Source organism: Podarcis muralis, chromosome 7 (assembly GCF_964188315.1).
Source record: "Podarcis muralis chromosome 7, rPodMur119.hap1.1, whole genome shotgun sequence".
NCBI classification, from domain to species: domain Eukaryota; kingdom Metazoa; phylum Chordata; class Lepidosauria; order Squamata; family Lacertidae; genus Podarcis; species Podarcis muralis.
This window is the reverse complement of record NC_135661.1, coordinates 32243545-32263057: the sequence shown is the minus strand read 5'-3', so window position 1 is coordinate 32263057 and position 19513 is coordinate 32243545. Positions and strand designations below refer to the sequence as shown.

General features: G+C 41.5%; 1 protein-coding gene across 5 annotated transcripts in view; it reads left to right on the top strand.

The window, feature by feature from the left end:
* Positions 1 to 8696: 8696 nt before the first annotated feature.
* The window catches only part of ZNF536 (zinc finger protein 536), a 450559-nt gene continuing 439742 nt past the window's right edge, over positions 8697 to 19513 (top strand). For 2 of the 5 annotated variants that reach the window (XM_028740295.2, XM_028740289.2), the window contains exon 1: positions 8697 to 9356. The gene's annotated coding sequence lies outside the window, so the exon portion shown is untranslated. Of the gene's footprint in view, positions 9357 to 11437; positions 11569 to 11815; positions 13632 to 19513 lie in introns of those variants that run through there. The other 3 variants (XM_028740296.2, XM_028740291.2, XM_028740290.2) reach the window with 3 other exon arrangements.

The following is a 19513-nucleotide window of genomic DNA, read 5'->3' as shown; positions in this document are numbered from 1 at the left end:
GAAGTATTCAAACTCTGATTAGCCAGTGCACTTACGCAGTGATGAACAAGCAAAGCACAAAACAAACCCTCCTATCTCATCAAACATTCCACAGATATTTGCAAAGAAAAGCAAAAGGGGAAATGTGATCATAAGGTAATGCTGCAGCCAAGTGAAAGTTTTGACACTCCAGTGTACACTCCCGATGCATGAAATCTCATGCACTGCTGTCCTGCTACGAAGAACAGTGCACATATGTTTCTTCATGTGGGATCATAGACTTGCTTAAATTGTTGACGAGCTGTCAATCATTCTTTTTCAGCAAATAACATGAACAGAAAATAACATCAAAATTTAGATTTTGTTTCTTAAAGCAGGGATCTCTATTTCCTTTATGGAGCACTGCATATGCAGAATATGATGTTATATAAATCATGATTTTGGATTGACCAGTATTCAGGATTGTTAGGACAGAAGCAATGACCAATTGTAATAGCTGCTGATTGATATCAATGGTTAGAAATGACTGCAAAATTCTGCCATTGTCAGATATTGGGGCATTTGAAGGGGGGGGGGTGTTCACCCTAGTTCCAATATAGATGGATAGAAAATTCTGTTAGCTTCTACAGCCTAGGAGCATTTGTTCTTGCTCACACAATCTATAAAGCTGGAAGTCCTTTGCTGCTGTCACTACTCCCATTTTAATGTCATGTGAGTTAGAGAACAACCAGTGATGCTCCTACAGATGATCTCAGTGATTGAGCTGGAGTATAAGGGCTCAGGCAATCCCTAGGGTAGCTTGGAACTAAGTTGTTCAGGACTTTGTAAATTTATAATAGAACCTGGCACCTGGCTGGGAAGTAGATGGGCAGCCAATGCAGATGTTTTAACAATGGTGTCCCATGTTGGTGCCTGTCTGCCCCATCATCAGTATAGCTTCCACATTCTGCACCAACTGGAATCAGGCCCAAAGGCAGCATCACATACATCTATGCTGTTTTCTGATAATACATTTTGAATGGTAGACTTTTCTCTCTCTCTAAGTAATAGAAATTGACAGAGAATTAGAGGTTCTCTCAGTACATTCTAAACATATTATGTGAAAGTAAGCCCCCGCTGATTATGGTAGGGCTTGCTTTTAAGTAATGTGTCCCAGTATTGAAACATTTAAATATAGGTTGAGGATCACAGGGCCTGTCATTCAAAAATGATTTTGAAATTTCATTTTTCTGAAAAGTTTAAATATTTTAAAATACCATGGTTCTTGAATCAGAAAATATCTATCTATCAATCAGTCTCCTTTATTGGCATAGAATCAGAGAATAATGTCTGTCATATATCACACTTACCCACTTAAAAGTGAAAGCTTGAATTTATTTGGGTTGAAATTATCATATTGTTGTATCAGATTGTCCACTTAATAATGAAATTCTCTGTATACATTAATAGTATTATCGTTTTTTCCCTTTTTCTTTTTTATAAAGCTAAGGGGAAAGATTTGCAGTCTGAAACTAAATGTGTCTATTTGGAAGTAAGTCTTGGTGATTTTGAGGCTAGGTTCAGCTTGAGTTTCCAGACTTCGGTTAGCAAAACTTCTGTAAAGCATACTTTTACCAGCAATTTTAAAAAGAAAGAAAACATTTGCAAACATGCTTTAACCATGATACCTGCTCAATTTAATCATGGAGCCTATTATAAGCTACTTTCCTTTGTATTATAAAAGGCTGTAGAATTGTTGTAATATGCTTGTACACTGTGCTTACTTCCTACCTCCAATGCACTGTATTTTGTTTATCTTGTGACATGGTGTGCAACTGAAACCTGTTTAACTAGAGGACAGTCTTGGGTGCTGCAATTAAAGAAGGACATGAGAGCAAATTTTGGTTGAATGTTGCAAGAAACATTTTGATGGCAAGAGCAATGGAATCAAATCCTAGGTCACAAAGGGCTCTTCTTTGCTCAAGGCCTTCAAGTAGAAGTCATCTGTTGAAGATGCTCTAGTTCTGAGTTTAACTAAGTTATTGATGATTAATCAACTAAAATTTATTTAATCATTTGGCAGCCCTAGTTCCACCCACTCCAGTGCCTTATGCATTGCACTCTAAAATCAAGTTCTTCGCTGTCAGCTCACATATATGCAGTATAAGAGGTATATTCTATAAGTAGCAACTACTATCTGTGACTTCAAGTATCTCTGTTCTGTATGATAAAAGCCTCTAACTATTGTGTGGACATGGGAGAAACTGAGTGCTTTTTAACAAGTGTGCTTGTAACACACATCCTTAATGCAGGCCCTTCTTTTTTACTTGACTAAGCTGAGGCCAGATTCCATAGAATTGAGGCTAACTTTGGATTTCCCCTGTACTGGGTTCAAGGCGCATTTGAAACTCACAGGAGCTTCAAAATGAGTTTGTAATGTTGCATGAGGGAAGCTGCTGTTTCAAGAGGAGGAAATGGATTAAAAAAAAAGGGATAATCCACCAAGTTTGCACACACAACCCAGCCTAAATGAATTGTCTGGTACATGGTGCAAAACAACAATTGGGCATTTGTTTCATAAAATTTATATGCTGCTTGCTTTTTAAGGCGGGGGGGGGGGAAGCCCTAAAGCAGTTTACAAAAAAAAGATAAAAGAATAAAATTATCAGTAAGAAAATATCAACAATTATGTAAGACTTTCAAAAAATTAAAACAACAATATTCTAAAAACAGATTAAAATTCTAATCATCTTTCTAAGCATCTGGGGAAGGCTTGTCTGAACAAAAATGTTTTTAGCATGCACCAAAAAGATTATAGTGAATGTGCTTGCCTGATATCAAGAGGCAGGGAGTTCCAAAGTGCAGGTACTGCCACACTAAACCATTGTGTTCTTACAGATATGGAACAGGTATTATGTTGTGTCTATAACAATGCCAGTTATGGGGTATATGGAGTCAGGTGATCGTAGGGAAACTAGTCCCAAGTTGTTAAGGACTTTAAATACTAACCGTAACACCTTGAACTTGACCCAGTAGCAAATTGGCCACCAGTGCAAATCTCTAAACATAGTTGTTATGTGCTGACAGGGCCTCATTCCTGTCAGCAATCATCATTTGCTTTGTTAATCTGTCACTGGAACCCTGACAGTAGAGCACAAATGTTTCCTTCCTGGTTTCATGCCGCAACTGTTTTCTTTGCAACACTGACCTAGAGTGATAGCATACTGTGTCATGATACATGGTTGCTGTTGTTGTTTGTTGTCCTGCCCTGATGCTCTAATTTCTATGTTTCCGTAGGCTGCCTGTGTGATCTCAAAACTCCCCCAATTCTAGAACACAGCAAGGGTAACAGTTTGCTGTCATGCAATGGTTTATGCAAGGCATAGTCTAAACACATCATCTGCACCTAAGAATTGCTTTTCTAGAGATAATCTCATGAGTACAAGACTTTCCTTTGATAAGTTACTTAGACAGTACATTCTGATACAGGTTATCAATGTGTTTCTGCTTACTGGATGTCTACGGCACAAATTGCCACATTGGAATTGGTTCTAAAAGTTCAAGTTCCTTGGAGTCCACAATAAATTCTACTTCAGTAACAAACTTACATGCTTCTGCTACTCATAGAGTTTGACACTTTTCTCTCTTCTAATTCATGTTGAAATGTATCATTCTCCAACTGGACACATTCCTCTCTGCCTCAGCTACCTGTTTTAGTCTTACTTTGGGCAATTTTTCAATTTAGCTCAGGTGAGCTGAGAACTGGTTTAGGTTAAAATAGAAGCAGTTTCCTGCTGTAGCCAACTAAGCCCTACTCAGTGTAGACCCATTGAAATGAATGAACCTAAGGCATGCCTGTGAATTTCAATGGGTCAGTTTGGAGTAGGACATCACCTTTAATCTACAGTTTAATATACAGAGAGCCTGCATAAATTTAAGCTGGTTCAGTTTAATTCTCATATTAACTCTGCATAGAGAAGCCAGGCAAAGTGACAGAGAGAAGGTGGAACTACTCAACACCTACTTTGCATCTGTCTTCTCCCAAAAGAAAAACAGTGCCCAACTTCGTGATAATAGCATAGATGATGCAGAGAAGCAGCTGCAGCCCAAGTTAAGAAAAGAGGTGGTGAGGGAACATCTAGGTACCGTACTTTAAATGAATTTAGATCTCCAGGGCCTGATGAGCTGCCTCCAAGGGTACTAAAGTAACATATAGATGTAATCACACAGCCTCTGTCCCTGTGGACTGGAAGCAGGCAAATGTTGTCCCCATCTTGAAAAGGGGGTTGGGGGTTGGGGAGAGGATCTAGGCAATTACCAACTGGCCCATTTGATGTTGATACTAGGAAAGGTCCTAGAGCTGGACAGTCAGTCCATGAGCACTTAGAAAAGGATGCTTTGATTATTAAGAGCCAGCATGAGTTTCTCTAAAAGAAGCCATACCAAAGTAAGCTGCTTGATAGTGGAACAGACTACCTTGAAAGGTGGTGGACCACCCTTTGTCTTTTAAACATAGTTTGGGTGGCCATCTGTCAGGGATCTTTTTAGCTGTGATTCCTTCATTGCATTGATTCTATATCGTGAAAATACTTATTCCACCCTTTATACTTTACCCGATTAAAGAGTTATTAATTGAATACCATTGCTAAGGGGTGAGCAGTAAGAGCTTTTCCCCTGCAAGTGGCTCCCTTCCTTGAGAACCACCTGCTTTTCTGTTCTCTACAGACTTCTACTTTAGAGAACTGAAAGGAACACAAGACAAATGGCAAGCTTGGGAGACACATCTAGAGGCTCAAAGAAAGATTTTCTGTATAAACTATGCATGTCACTTGTCCACTAAAAAAGATTGCAGCTTGTGTGCATGTTTGAAGGCACCAGAGAAAGGATGCTTCCAGGTGGGTGCTTATTTGTGGCGCTGTGGTCTAAACCACTGAACCTCTTGGGCTTGCTGATTGGAAGGTTAGTGATTCGAATCCCTGCAACAGGGTAATCTCCTGTTGCTCTGTCCCAGCTCCTGCCAACCCAGCAGTTCTAAAGCACACCAGTGCAAGTAGATAAATAGGTACCGCTGCGGCGGGAAGGTAACGGTGTTTCCGTGTGCTCTGGCACTCGTCACGGTCCTCTGTACACCAGTAGCTGTTTAGTCATGCTGGCCACATGACCCAGAAAACTGTCTGTGGACTAACGCAGGCTCCCTTGGTCTGAAAGTGAGATGAGCGTCGCAACCCCATAGTCGCCTTTGACTGCACTTAACCGTCCAGGGGTCCTTTACTTTTATCTTTACCTTACCTATTTGTGTGATCAATGCTGCTTGTAAGTTCTTTGCAAGGGCCACATGATGTCAAAATGCCAGGTCATATTTTTTCCTCATTTATTCCAGATTTACCCTTTCCATAGAAAATCTAATACTTTAAAAAAAATAAATGTTGCCAGTCACACATTGTAATGCCCGGAGAAAGAGAGAAGTTGTGGAAGCAGGTATACACACCAGTGTCTCCCCTCAAAGGCTGACTTCTGGACAGTGATGGTTCCCTTTGCAATTCCAAACCAGAAATGTGACCCTTGTTCCAGACCAGGGCAATCACTAGAGGAGGAGCCTTGTGTTCCTGCTTGAGTGGTATAGCATGACCTGGCCCACCTGTAGACATGTGGCGCTTCAAGTCCCATCTTTTTATTTCTTCTAATAGGGAAATCCCTAAACCAGGAAAATCCTGCATAGTTTCAGAGCAGGTGTTTGCTTTTAGGAGTTTTAAACTTTTAAAAAAAGCTGTTTAAGTTATTTTAAGGAGGTAGTTTTCAACTGTTTTAATTGTATTAGTATTGATATGCCTGCCACATATATCTGTATGTCCTTTGAATATACAGGGTATAAAGCAATAATAATAATAATAATAATAATAATAATAATAATAATAATAATAGTGGATTTGAATAAATACTGATTTTGTAGAGTTTTCTATCTAGTATTTGACTCTTCAGAGTTAATGAGCTGCCAAACGTTTGGCATATCACCCCCTCCCTTCTCCAGATACTATTGATCTTTGTAACCCTTTGAAATAATACAAAAAGTGTGTGTGTGTGTGTGAGTGAGAGAGAGAGAGAGAGAGAGAGAGAGAGAGACAGACAGACAGACAGACAGACAGACAGACAGACAGACAGACAGACAGAAAGAGATGAAATGGAAGTAGGATTACTGAAAGTCACCAGCTAAGATGGTCAGGACATAGATTTTGTAAATGCTTATTTATTTAGTAAGCATCTTCAGGGTCTCACTTTCTGCACTACTATAGTCTTTCTTAATAGTGTGTCTTCTCAGGCTTCCTCATAGTGGACTTCACCAAGTCAGGAAAACAACCCTGTTAAAGCTTTTTCAAGTGTAAGATGGGTTAAGGTTATGTACACATTACCATTTCCTCTTGCTCCAGCATGCTCCTACTGCTGATATTTGAAGCCAAGAATGCACAGTGTTAGTCACAATTTATCTGTATCCTGTAGCTTATAGAGAAATACTCCTGTTTGAGGTGTTCCCCCTCAAACCATCTTCCATCCAATTTGAAAATGAAAGCCGCAGTTCAGCTGAGGTGTGTACTGTTTGGACCACTGTTGCCCATGCGCAGGTGGCAGCTTCATTGAATAGGAGTTCAGAGAGTGTGTTTGCAATTGCAGGGAGACAAAACAGATAATCAACTTCAGGTGAAGAAACCCTTGCTACCCTTCTGGTGCGAGCAGTGGCGTAAAACAACAACTTGAAACGTGGGTGGGGGTGGGATGGTGTTTTTGCTTTTTAAGCCACTAATGTGCACATCGCCTTAAACTGAAGAGGAGCATCAGTCACTCCTTGCCATGAACAAGGGACTTCACTGGCGTTGATGTACCCACAACTAATCTCTCCAGCAAATGGGTTTAGAAGAGAGAGAAAAATAAGTCACCCTGCTGACCTCTAACACAAGCAATCAACTCAACAGTTAGCCATATGAAACTGGGAAATGCATTGGAGATGCAGAGTGGCAGCTCATTAGGGAATAGCGTATCTTCCATGGCAACTGCCTGCATCACCCTATGGAGGCCCACCTCACACTGAGAAAACTATTCAGTCCTGGCCAGAGCTGAAAGCAGCATGGTAGGCTACATAAGACCACTTATCTAACTCAGAAACTGTCAGACTTACCGTATGTCTTAGGGTTTTGGGGTTGTTGTTGTGGTGTTTTGCTTCTTATAAAGTTGCTAATCACAATCCCAGAAACCAGCCAGGAGCAAGCCAGTGTGGAAGTTGTGTGTGTGTATGTGTGTGTTTTCTGAGGCCATGAATGAGACAATGAAGGGTTAAAAGGCAACAACCATTCCCCCATTATCTTGTTCAAAAAGTGCCTTTTTAAAAGTCCATATGGTGACTTCCTCTCGACCTGCTTTCCCATCCTCATCTCTTTGCCATGGCTGTCACTTATAAAGAATCACTTGACTTTACAATAACAAATTCAAAAGGCGAGAGAATATAATCTGTTGATCCACAAAGAATTGGAATAAAGAACACCCCCACTGCTCCAGTTATCATTCCCATAGCGGTAGTGATATTATTGATGTGATTGCTATGCTAATTTCTATTGCGGGGGTGGGGGGCTGGGGAAGTGTATTTTGGAATTTGTTCAAAGAGAATTTCCAGACACGTTAAATGGTGAAGTGCGGAGTGAATTTCAAAACTTTGGAAGACGGGACATGAAAACTGGTCTCTTCTTCCCCACTTTTCTAGGACCAGTCTTAAAGAACTGCTCTTAAACTTCTTCAAAACAAAAGCAAAAAGCAAAAAAGTCAGGAGGGGTGGGGAAAGAGAAACTTCCTTAAAAAAAAAAATCCTTTTGGAAATCTCTTTTTGGGGGGCAGCTGATTAAAAAGTCATCCCATTTGTATGAGGGATGGGGGGGTGAAACCTCATATAATGTGAAAAACGAGTAAGCATCCCTCTCAAATCGGATGGAAAGGAATAATGGGAACATTTAAGGAAGAGAGTAATTAAACACACACTCACATACTTTTATTATTCTTTCGGGGAATTGCCAAAAATCTAACCCCACCTCCACTTGCATGGACTTCTGCGTTTATGTTAGAAGATTTCTGCTTGTGATGTTGTTTCTGCTTTCTTTCTTTCTCTCTTTCTCTCTTTTTTTTAACGGCATAAACTGATTTAAAATGTATGCCAGTCATCTTCAGGGAACTCATTTCAGTTGAGATGAAACTAGTGTTACCTGAATCAATGTTTTAAGTGTCCCTGTGGCTCGGCATTTTGAATAATCAATCTGTCTCCATCTCTTCTTAATCATGCGCATCACAGTCTTCTCTTTATTTGTCAGCTCGTTCGGATCTTGCCTTTCTCTCTCTCCCTCTCTCTCCCACCGCCCCCCTTCCTATTAACATGCCCCTAATGTCGTGAGCTAGCTTTTTCCTTTTAAAAGAAGCTGATGTATTTTGATACTTTTTTTATTATGACTAAATCTCTTTTTTTCCCATAATTACCCCACAATCATTATATAATCCCATCACAAAGAGTCTATTGAGGCACCATGCTTTTGTCAACTATGGGACACAGAATCCATAATTGCATTATTCAGCTTTCTCTCCCCCCCACTCCATTTTGACCCCCCTTCTGCCCCGCTTCCCTCTCTTCTTTTACTTCAGTAGCCACACATACCCCCTACTCCGCGTTTCTCACCTTCTGCTGGGCTATTTCCTAGACCTTCCTCAGCAGATCAACCTTGCTAAAGTTGCTGGCTTTTCTTTTCCTTTAAAGTTATCTGCTTTATAATATAAGCATTGGAGCGCAGGAGGAGGAGGGGGGGGAGTGGGAATCTCATATTTTAAATCTATATCTATATATATCCCCCCCCCCCGATTATTCCAGACCCATAAGGCAAAAAGAACCTTCATGGCGTGTTTTCCCCCCCTCCCTCTTTCTTTCTTTCGTTCCCTTTTTTTCCCCTGGAAGTTTAATTACCGTATGCTAATTTCCTTGCCTACTACGTGATTAATTAAAATCATATTTTCATAATCATTTGGCACTAGTATTGTCTTCGTACCATCATGATCTCCTCTCCCTCTCCCTCTCTCCTCTTCTCCCCCCTCTCTTTCCCCTAAATAGTGTATGTAAATAAAGTCAGCCTTAATGGAAAGCATCAAAATGCAACGCTGAGGACCTTTCTCTGTTTGCATGCGTGCGATTGGCAACATAACTGCTTATTTACATTAAATACGCCACAAGGTTACAGTGCAGATCAACGTCACTTTATCGTTGATTACTTCTCTTAAGCGCCGGAGCGTCTTGGACGGATGCTGCGCGATCCAGCCGGCCGCTGAGCTTCCCCCTGGAGTTTTCCAAAGAAGCAGACTTGAAATAGTTTCCAGAGCAGGTAAGAAGCGATGCTTAAATACTCAACCCCCCCTCTCCACCTCCTCGCTTGCTCGAGCCCCCCCTCTTCGCTCTGCCTTTTTTTTTTTTCCCTTTCCTCCCCTAAATGGGGAAAGATCTTCGGATTTGTTTAGGGAAAATGACAGGCGAGGGAGGGGAGAGGGTTGATCGAGGCTGGATCCTTAACAGCAGCAGCAGCGGCGACGGGTGGGTGGGAGGCTGGAGTGGCGGCGATGCGGGGGGGGGGGGAATCTTAGAGAAACGGCTCGGTTTTTTAATAAGTGTGTTTACACGGGCTCAAGGTCATGCCCCAAACTGCTCGGTGTTAAATGCTCCCCCCCTTTTTTTTAGTTGCTTAGGCAGAAAAAGGAGCGAGCGAACGAGCGAGGGGGGAGGAAAATGGACGATCCCAGCCCCCATTCTTTTGTAGATTATTATATCAAGGGGTTGAGCATTTGGCTCATCAAAGCTAAATGCCGCAAGACCTATCTAGTTGCTGTGAATTATGCCAAGGCGACAATGGAGTGGTGCCTTTTGAATGCTACAATGCTTTTCACCTACCAGATCGGGGAGGGGGAATCCAAAGCAGAGGAGAGCGAGAGAGAGAGAGAGCCGGGGATGTCTTGCGATGTTGCCTGATCGCTATCAAGGAAGAAGAGAAAAGGGGGGTCCTCTTGCAACCCCCCAAAAAAGCGACAGATGAAAATAACACCTCCTTCCCGCCCCCACCTCCCCGTCCTTGGGATGGCTGGCCAAGATTTCGGGGGAGTCAGCCTGGCCGATCGGAGTTCCTCTCCTTGGTCACTTTCTCTCTCTCTCTCCACACGCCCCCCCCCCGCCACCCACCCCGCGTTTCTCAGCCCGAGCAAATGATCAAGTCAATCATGTGGGGGATATGCTTCATTATTCATTGAACACAATCTTTTTGCAACGCTCCGCTTACCTGCAGGGGAGTTTCTCGTACCGTAAAACAAAACAAAACAAAAAAAATATTGGGAAGGTAAGGAGAGACAAAAGGGACGCCCCTGCTGGGTTGTTTATTTGCTCCTCTTTTTATTTTTTTGGAAGAGGGGGAAAAAAGATAAAGAGATAAGAGAATTTGGGTGGGGGGGAGGACCGGAGTTTTAAAAATATCTATCTTTCTAAAAAGCAGGGTGCCCCCCAGACGTTGCCAAAGTCAGTTTGGAGTCCTTTCTCTCCCTCTCTCTCTCCACCCCCCCCCCTTTGCATCATCGCAACAGGGCCTGCGTGATTAAAAAATACAGTATAATTAAATATCCATAGCAGTGACGTTTGCGAGCAAAGGCTGTCAGGGGAGAGAAGAATGAAAGGAGCAAAGGAGCCATTGCATGGCGCTGTAGAACTTAGCCTGGAGGAGAGATCGAGCGAGCGAGCGAGGCTGGAGAGCCGGCGCGGCTCTGGCTGGGTCTCTCTTTAAATCCGTTACTTTCGCGGGGTGTGCGCGTGTGTGTTTTATGTGCCGGGGACATGGAGAAAGGCAAAAACTTCCCCCGGATTTTTTAAAAAATAAACATAGTTGGAGGATTTAAGACCCCCCCTCCCTCTCAAGTTGCCCAGAAACTTTTCATTAGGTTTTTTTTTTCTTTCTTTCTTAAAAAAAGGAATTGGTGCAATGCAAACTTCTGCAAAAGTGCCTCCTTTCCCACGTGCGCGGGTTGCATTCTCCCCTTTCTTTGGGCTTCTTCAGGGGCAAACCGAGAGATGTAAAAAAGAACAAGGCGACCCCCCTCCCCCGCGCAAAAAACCCCAACAACAACAACAAACCACCCCTCCAAACCTTTTAACACCTCTTTCCCCAGCCCCGGAATCAATGGCGACCAAAAGTTTCGCTTCTTCGCCGTGCCCCGCGCGTGCCAAAACTTCTGCCGCGCTGCTGCCTTCGCAGCGAGCCCTGCCATTTTGTGCCCGGGTCTGCTCGACCTCTGCTTAGCGAGAAGCGCGCCTGGGCTTGAGGTTGCGGTGGGGGGTGGGCTTTGCACTTGTCTTTCGGAGCAGTTCAAAATGCTTCTTTTGGGGGGGGGCTGGGGAGTAGGCAAGGGATTGCTTTGCGGGTGGGGTGGTGGGCAGTAGAGAATTGGAAGAAGGAGCAGGCATGAGATCTGCCCCTCCACCCTCTTCCCACCGGAAGCAGGCAGCAAGCACCTGCCAGACAGGAATCCAGGGCATTTGGGAGACACGACCTCAAGTAACAGGTTAAAAGGGAAACTTAACGTGGAGAGAGGGAGAGGTGGGGGCGATTCCTGCAAGCGGGTGGTACGAAAAGCAGCACCTCGGACTTGCCTTCTTTACAGGGTGGGTGGAAGAGGGTGGAAGACTTGGGAGCGAGGTTGTTGAAGTGGCTGCCCCTGGTCTTCTTTCCGGGGTGGGGTGGGGGGGTTGGCTGCCTTCTCCTCGTCTCTGCATCAATTTTATTTTGTGGAGGGAAATACAGCCATAGACTTCTTCTTTTTTAAAAAAGCAACTTATGTTTTTCAGCACTAAAAAGTTGTTTAAGAAAATATGTAAATAAAGAGAAGGCTTTGATGCCACAGTAGGGAAAAAATCCCAGCTCTTGAGGTGCTCATCTGTTGCAATGGGGCCATTATTTAATAATAGAGAGATAAGGAGCAAGTGGAGGGGGAAAAGGAAAGAAACCTAGAATTGGGAAACTTTAAAAAGCAAACCAATACTCTCTGTTTCTCTCTGTGTAAAACAATGGGCATTTAATTAGATTTTTTTTAAAGTTTTGTTTTTAAAACAAACACCTCGCAGTTTACCAAAGGCTCTAAATCAACGAGTTAAATATGCATATATATAATTTTTTTTTGGGGGGGTGTTGTTTGGTTGGGGCCTGGCTATTGTCACCACCATGCTGGTATTTTATGCGTAATCATTTGGTAGGTAACTCGAAATTCCAAGTGTCTGGGGAGGAGAGAATAGAAACAAATGCAAAACAACAACAAAACAGGGGGAAGAGAGAGAGAGAGAGCGAATGGTCGGACTGGAGGCTCTCTGGAGGTGCAATGGGTGCTATTGTCGGAGGGTTTTTTGTTGAGCGGATATTGTTATGTCTATAATAGTGTCTAGGCGGAGACGTGAGTTGTCAGAGCCCTTCATTTTCACTTTAGCAGAACATGAGAGCTGGGGGGGGGGGGGGAGAGGAGCCCTTGCAACGCTAAGTTTGCCTGCCTCTGCTTTTGCTCGTCAAAATGCAAACAATGAGGAAACGGGGAAGGAGATAAGAGGCTGCCGGAGGAAGGAGTCGGTCCTGGGAAGTGGGAGCGAAAAAGGACCGCTGGAGAAACAGGCATGTGTCTTTCTCCCACTGCTCGAAACAGGCGGACATGGGATCTACTTTTAAAGATTTCTCTCTCTCTCTCTCTCTCTCTCTCTCTCTCTCTCTCTCTCTCTCTCTCTCTCTGTTTTCCCTCCTCTCTCTCCTCTCTGTGCAGTTTAAAATAATTCCAACAGGGGCCGTCTTTGCTGAGCTGATCTGCTTTGCTTGCCACAGATAGCACTGGTGGTGCCTTCCTTGCTTGTGTGTGTGTGTGATGGGGGGAGCTTATTTTAAGTGTCATAATTAAGTTTAGGAGCCTTGTTTGGGCTCATTCAGGACTGAGAATAAGGAAGGCTGGCTGCATTTAGCTCTTTCTTTTTCCCTTTTCTTTTAAGAAATTCTTCTGTAAGGGGTTGGCCGAACGCCTTTGCACATCGAGGCTTGGAGAATGATGTTTTCTTTCATAGTTTAATATTAGCAACTATATTTTTAACCGTTTCCACTGGATTTGATTATTTGTGTGGAAAATATTCCCCCCCACCTTTACCCTCTGTGCCGTTCGATCACTCAAATCTTTGTTCATTGTTCACTGACTTTGGAAGAAGGCGCTTTAAGTGTATAAAAAGAAGGGGGAGCCCTCCCCACCATCTCCTGGCTGGTTTGATGTTGAAATAGTAAACCTGAATGAGAGGGGGGTGGTGATGGTGGTGGACATTTGCAGCTTTAATTAACTTCGAGATGCTTCAACAAGGACCAGAGCGTTGCTGGTGACGTTGCTTCATAAATCTGCCCTGTGAAGGGTGTGTTGGATAGAAGTATTTACAATATCACCATCTGATTGAATATTCACTACCTATCGGGGGAGCAGATTTGCATAATTTGGATTTTTTTTTCCATTGAAAGAAACTTATTTGCAAACCAAACCAAAACCTCTAGAAGTCCCCCAAACCCAGCTGCTTCGATCTTCATGATTATTCAGGGTTCAAACATAACTGAAAAGTAAGTGACCTGCGAAAGTGCATCAATAGGTTGTGTAAATAAAAGCCAAAGGGCTTTGGGATGGGTCTGCAATTCACTATGTGGTCTCTTTGGGTGCTTCTCAATAGCAGTTTTTTTTTTCCATGTAGCCTTGGGAGTTTAAATTTATTATGACTATGATTATGATTTATTTTGCCTTCCTAACTTTCCCACTTCCTATCGCTTATTATACAAGGTAAGGTTTTCCTTACAATGCCTATGAATACCTGCTGTGATGCTCTTGGGGTGTTTGTGTATTTGCATGTGTAGGGAATAAAATGCTTAAAACGTTTGTAATTTTGGGGGAATTGGTGCTCCGTATACTTGCTGCTGTTGTCAGAGGCTGAAGCGTGTTGCTTTGAGTCCTTGTCATTGAATAGTTCATAAAGAGCTCAGTTACTCAAAGGTCTGTGTGTTTACATGTCTGTAAAGTTATGTGGTCATCTGTATTATTTTATATCTACCTGTGTAAAACCAGAGGAGAAACTGAGCTATATAGCACGTAATAAAAAATGTAGAAGGCTGATTTCTAATTGTATGCCTTTCACCTCATCCTCTTACAGTAGTAAAGATCACTGGAGTAATGAGAAATGTCTGAAATCTTGATGTACATTTGAGGATAGCTGACAGCTATTCCTAACAAAGTGGCTGATATTAAATCTGGTCCATTTCTCCAAATGGGGCTGTTTTTTAAGTATTGTTTTTAAAACGTTATTTATTTGTATGAGTTTCTTTTTTTAAAAAAGACTCACCAGGGTTTTCAAGAGGGTTTTTAACCAGGATTTTTAAGAGCCTTCAAATGCCTCTCAAAAGGAAAGGAGGGATGTGGCAAAATTGAACCAGAGGATCAAAAGTGTAAAAGTGGGCAAGTGCTGTGGTGTGGTGTGTGCCCCTCCATGCTGAAGGCTGTTTTAGTTATGATGTCATTCTGATAGTGGAGAGTGAATGTCTCCAGATTCTACCATTAAACGCTTGGCCGATCTGCCTGATAATGATAGCATTGACATGTCTGCACTTTGACAATTGCAAGCCTTATGTGCCCTATGAATTAACTTCTTCTTTCCCCTATGAAGCGAGAGCTCTCCAGCTTTAAGACTTGCAAATGCAACAGCACTTTTATTGGCTGGGCTGAGCCTTCTCATTGCTTTTAACAAAATATCTCTCCCTAAATTAAACAAACAGGAGGAGGACTTGTAGGTCCTTTCAGCATCCCAAGTTCATGTTAGCGTCAAGTGTAGCAGCCAGTTTGGGCCCTAATATCATTAGCTGCATAATCTCTATTTTCAGCATGGCTAGATTAATATGGGGTTTGATTTATTACAAGACGAACAGCTTCAGAGAAACATACATCCCAAGTGTTTGTTTTCTCTTTATGCTCTTTTTTGTGCTTTCTTTAATCACTTTACAATGCATCCTCTGTAATATTTTGCCCCCTTAAATGCAGCATTCATAAGTGAAATGCCTCAGCTTAATTGGAAATGCATATCTATTTTAATTTGACACATCCCTTTAAAGTTGGTTTGTCCGTAATACCTTAATGTTTCAAAGAAAATCAGTTGCAATTTATAATCCAGTTTCTGTTGGCATTTCCCCGGCAACATGGAATATTTATGAATACATGCTCTTTTTTCAGGTGTTACTTTGGGTTCATCAGAACAGAAAGTATATAACAATAAAACCCTCATTGTTTTCAGCTATGTTCAATCATTTAAGTAGGCTATTTATTTACTATTTAGATGCTGGTGTTACGCCGTACTAAACAGATTTGCATGTGAAACAGTCCATATTATGCTCACTTGCGCTGGACTTAACCAAAATTGCGTTAGTGTCCCCCAAATTATTTCCACTCAAAGGCAACATTTTGCCAAAGAGTTAGCAAAAAGATAAGTAAGTCTGTAGAGAATACTTTAAATAAATTTGTAAAGGCACTTCCATTATCACGATGGAAAAGTTATTGTTTTTCAGGATGCTTAACTTCTTAGCCACACTTCAGATCTTCAGTAAGCAGCAACTTGTTTAGAGTTCACCAGAGATTTAATGAAACGCTCCTGAATTTGTATCCATGCTAGATGCCATAACATAACCTGTTCCTTCAAAACAGCGGATAGTGAGAAATGTACAAGTTGCAGCATCAGTTTCACTGCTTTAGTTTGTAGCAATTCTGGGATCAGAAATTGCCAGATCTTCAGGAAAGAAAGCTGACACATTTGTTTCTTTATATACCATGGAAGCCTAAGGTGACCATGGGCATTTGCATTATAACAGACCTAAAAAACCCACCAGTGCATTAATATGAGCTGTAGTTTTCCTTAAACAAGCACAAGTTTTTCTCAAGTGAAGCTCATTCCCCCGCCCTCTTCCCAACTCCCCATCACCCTTCTCAGAATGTTCTTTCATTTAAAATGTGCACTGTGGATTGCACACAGGTGTCTTTGGAGTGCTTCTAATAGAAAAGCATTGAGTTGAATTTATATGAACTTTCTAAAAAGGAAAAAAAAAAAAAGCCAGAAGGAAGCGCAAATTAATTTTTCCAGGTTGAATGAGGAGCTTTCCATTTTTTTAAAAAAAAGCACCTCTGATTTCACATTACCTGCTAAACCTAAGAAATACCTGTTACATAAATTCTTTCTGGTTTCTGAATAAATATACTTAGGATTAATATGAGACTAAAAGCAGGGTATCTTATGAACATTTTGTTTTAAAAAAAACTCAATTCACATCGTCCAGTTTTTGCTTCAAGCCATACTTTTGATCCTCTGTATGATGTTTGGTATTAAGGAAAAGAAAAGAAAAACAGGTGGGTGCGCGGGCAGGAGAAAGATTGCAATACCTTTTTTGTAAAAAAATTTTTTTAAAAAAATCTGAAATACTGAGTTCGTTCTTCCAGAATATTCCCTTTATATGTGTGTGTTTATGTACACACACACACACACACACACACACACACACTTGCAGAAGGAGAAGAAAGGCTGGTATATGCTGAAGGAAGACATTTATGTAAAAGTGCATAACTTTGGAGGAGAAAGTGGGGGTCAGTTAAACTTGTGAGTTGCTCCACTTCTCTAGTTGCAATATCAGAACTGAGTGATTTTGGTCAGGGGGATGAAAAATTGAACTACTAAAAAATAAAATGCAGTACTGAGAATCAGACCTTGAGCTTGAGACTATTTATGATCTGACGGGTGTTTGATGGTCATCTTGGAATGGATTGATGTCATCTGTCTATTTCCTCATGTCTCCGTGGGAAAAATAACCCAGCAGAACATTGCTAGAATGATAAGAATGGGTAGAGTTAACCGCAGGATATGAATGATCTTTTTCGTTTCTCCCAGTGATCAACGGGAAATTTGATAATACGTCTTTTGGTTCAGGTGAGGAAATACTTTATCATCATTTCCTTTCTACACTAGGGGAGTGACAAAACTGAAAACTTCTAATTGAGTTGCAATCTTGTGATTCTAATATCTAAAAGTATGTAGAATTAAACAGATGGACCACAATGAATATTCTTGGAAGTATAACTGCAGTTCTTTTAGTGAGCTGTGCTTATCTCTCCCTATCCCATCGGATAGAGCTTGTGAAGTGCAGTCCTCTGCATGTTTACTCAGAAGTAAATTCCACTGTGCTCAGTGGTGCATTACTTCCAGTTAAGTGTTCATAGGATTGTAGCCTAGATGTGTTAATGTTTGCTGCAATTTATATCTTTAAAAGTATACCGGACCAAACTGGTGTTTGAAGGCTTCAGGTTTGTTAAGTTAGACTATAACATATAAAAGACAAAAAGTTTTGTTGCAATATTGTTATGATTTAAACACAAATCAAGGAAATGACGCAAAAGCAGCACCAGCAGTTTCAGAATCTGACCCCTTGTATTTCACTGTGCAAAGTTGCATTCGTGATCATTTGTCAGAGCCTTGCAACCAAGGGAAGAATAACATGGGATTCTCTCTCTCTTCCATAAAAAGGGCTAACATTGTAAAATTAACATCGTCACCCATTGCGGTAGGACTTCGTGGCAGAAAAGGCTATCAAGGCTTCATTGGCAAACACCAATAATGCTTAACATCTGCATGGGTGCTGTTCTGTGACTTCAGAGCTGTGCAGATGTACAAAGATGGACAACTGGAGCGCAGGAAGGTGATGTCTGTGCAAGCCTCAGAATAAAAGCTCTGGCAGCATTGGTGAAACTCAAATTGGTGAATATTTTATCAGTGAAAATGATGAAAACTGTGGGCAACTTTATGCTAAACGTGGCTGATATATGAGACTGGTTGGCCTTTTTCCTGTTCTTTAAAAGTTCTTATATTGATGAATCTGCAAGGATGTGCAATGATTAGGTTTCATTTTGATATACAGCAGTATTATGGTCTCCATAGGCTTGCATTGACATTTCCTTCGGAGCTGTGTGATGGAACTCAGTGGAAAAGGCTGAGTGCCACTCAGGAATTTGCTTCTTCTACCTTTTTTGAGGGGGGTATTGCATTAAGGATGGTGATACAGGGGTATCCACAATGAAGCCATAGCATCAGTGTCAGAAACAACTGATTTGAAACAACCATTTGATTGGAACAGCCTGTCAAGTTGAGCTTCTGCTTTTGTTATTATTGAGAAGTATCAGAGTTTGTGTGTGTGTGTGCTTTAAACTGTTGCTTTTAAATGTCCTTTTTTCATCAGAGTCCTCTACATTTGCAAGAATGTCTGCAAGCTCCAAGGGGTGGCTTCTAAGGCTGGATGGGAAATGTGCACTCCATGAGTTAGCCCAGGAAACTCATGGAAGTGCCCAGGACTTGGGAATAAAGAAGACGCTACATTCTTGAGCTTGTCCAGGGCCCGATCTTCACTATACATTTAAAGCAGTATTCTTCCACTTTAAACAGTTTCCCCAAAGAACCCTGGGAAATGTAGTTTCTTAAGCATGATTGACAGGTTAGAAAATCCCTGTTCTCCTCACAAAACTACAGTTCTCAGAAAGGTTTAACAGTCAGCTCCCCCTCCCGAAGTTCTCTGCACTAATACAGGCATGTACGCATTTATGTGACTTCATTTCATACAACAAAATATAATATATTATTGTGGTGATATTCAACTTAAGTTTTACCCAGAGTAGATTAATGAATATGACCAAGTTATCTCTATCAATTTTAATAGGTCTGAGTTCAGCTCAGTTGAAAACCACTCGTATGTTCCTGTTAACAGCTTTTTATTTATTAATCAAATGTATAGATGGTTCTTCATAACATAGTAATCAAAGGGCAGTTTCCAAAAAAGTATCTAAAAATATAATGCAAATAAATCAAATACTGATACAATACCATATTGATACAATACTAATATTCTAAAATTGAATACAAAACAGTTACAGGGATAGGATCAGATCAGACAGATTAAGACCTTAGGTACTAGTTATAATCCAAAGTAAGGTCTTGTCCTGTATCAGCACAAAACATGCTGTTGCTGCCCCTCAGAACTGCAAGCAGGGCTCATGCTGCCAGTCTCAGAGCTTGGACCAGTCTGTACAGTGGTACCTCGGGTTAAGAACTTAATTCGTTCTGGAGGTCCGTTCTTAACCTGAAACGGTTCTTAACCTGAGGTACCACTTTAGCTAATGGGGCCTCCTGCTGCCACCGCGCCACCACCGCACGATTTCTGTTCTCATCCTGAAGCAAAGTTCTTAACCTGAGGTAATATTTCTGGGTTAGTGGAGTTTGTAACCTGAAGCGTCTGTAACCTGAGGTACCACTGTATATGCAAAGGCACTCTGACAAGTACCTGAGTCCAGTGAGAAATCCTGATAACACTTTATTGAGAAAACTGAACAAAACATTGTGTAAACTGTGAGGAGAAATGGACAGAGGGGTTCCTGC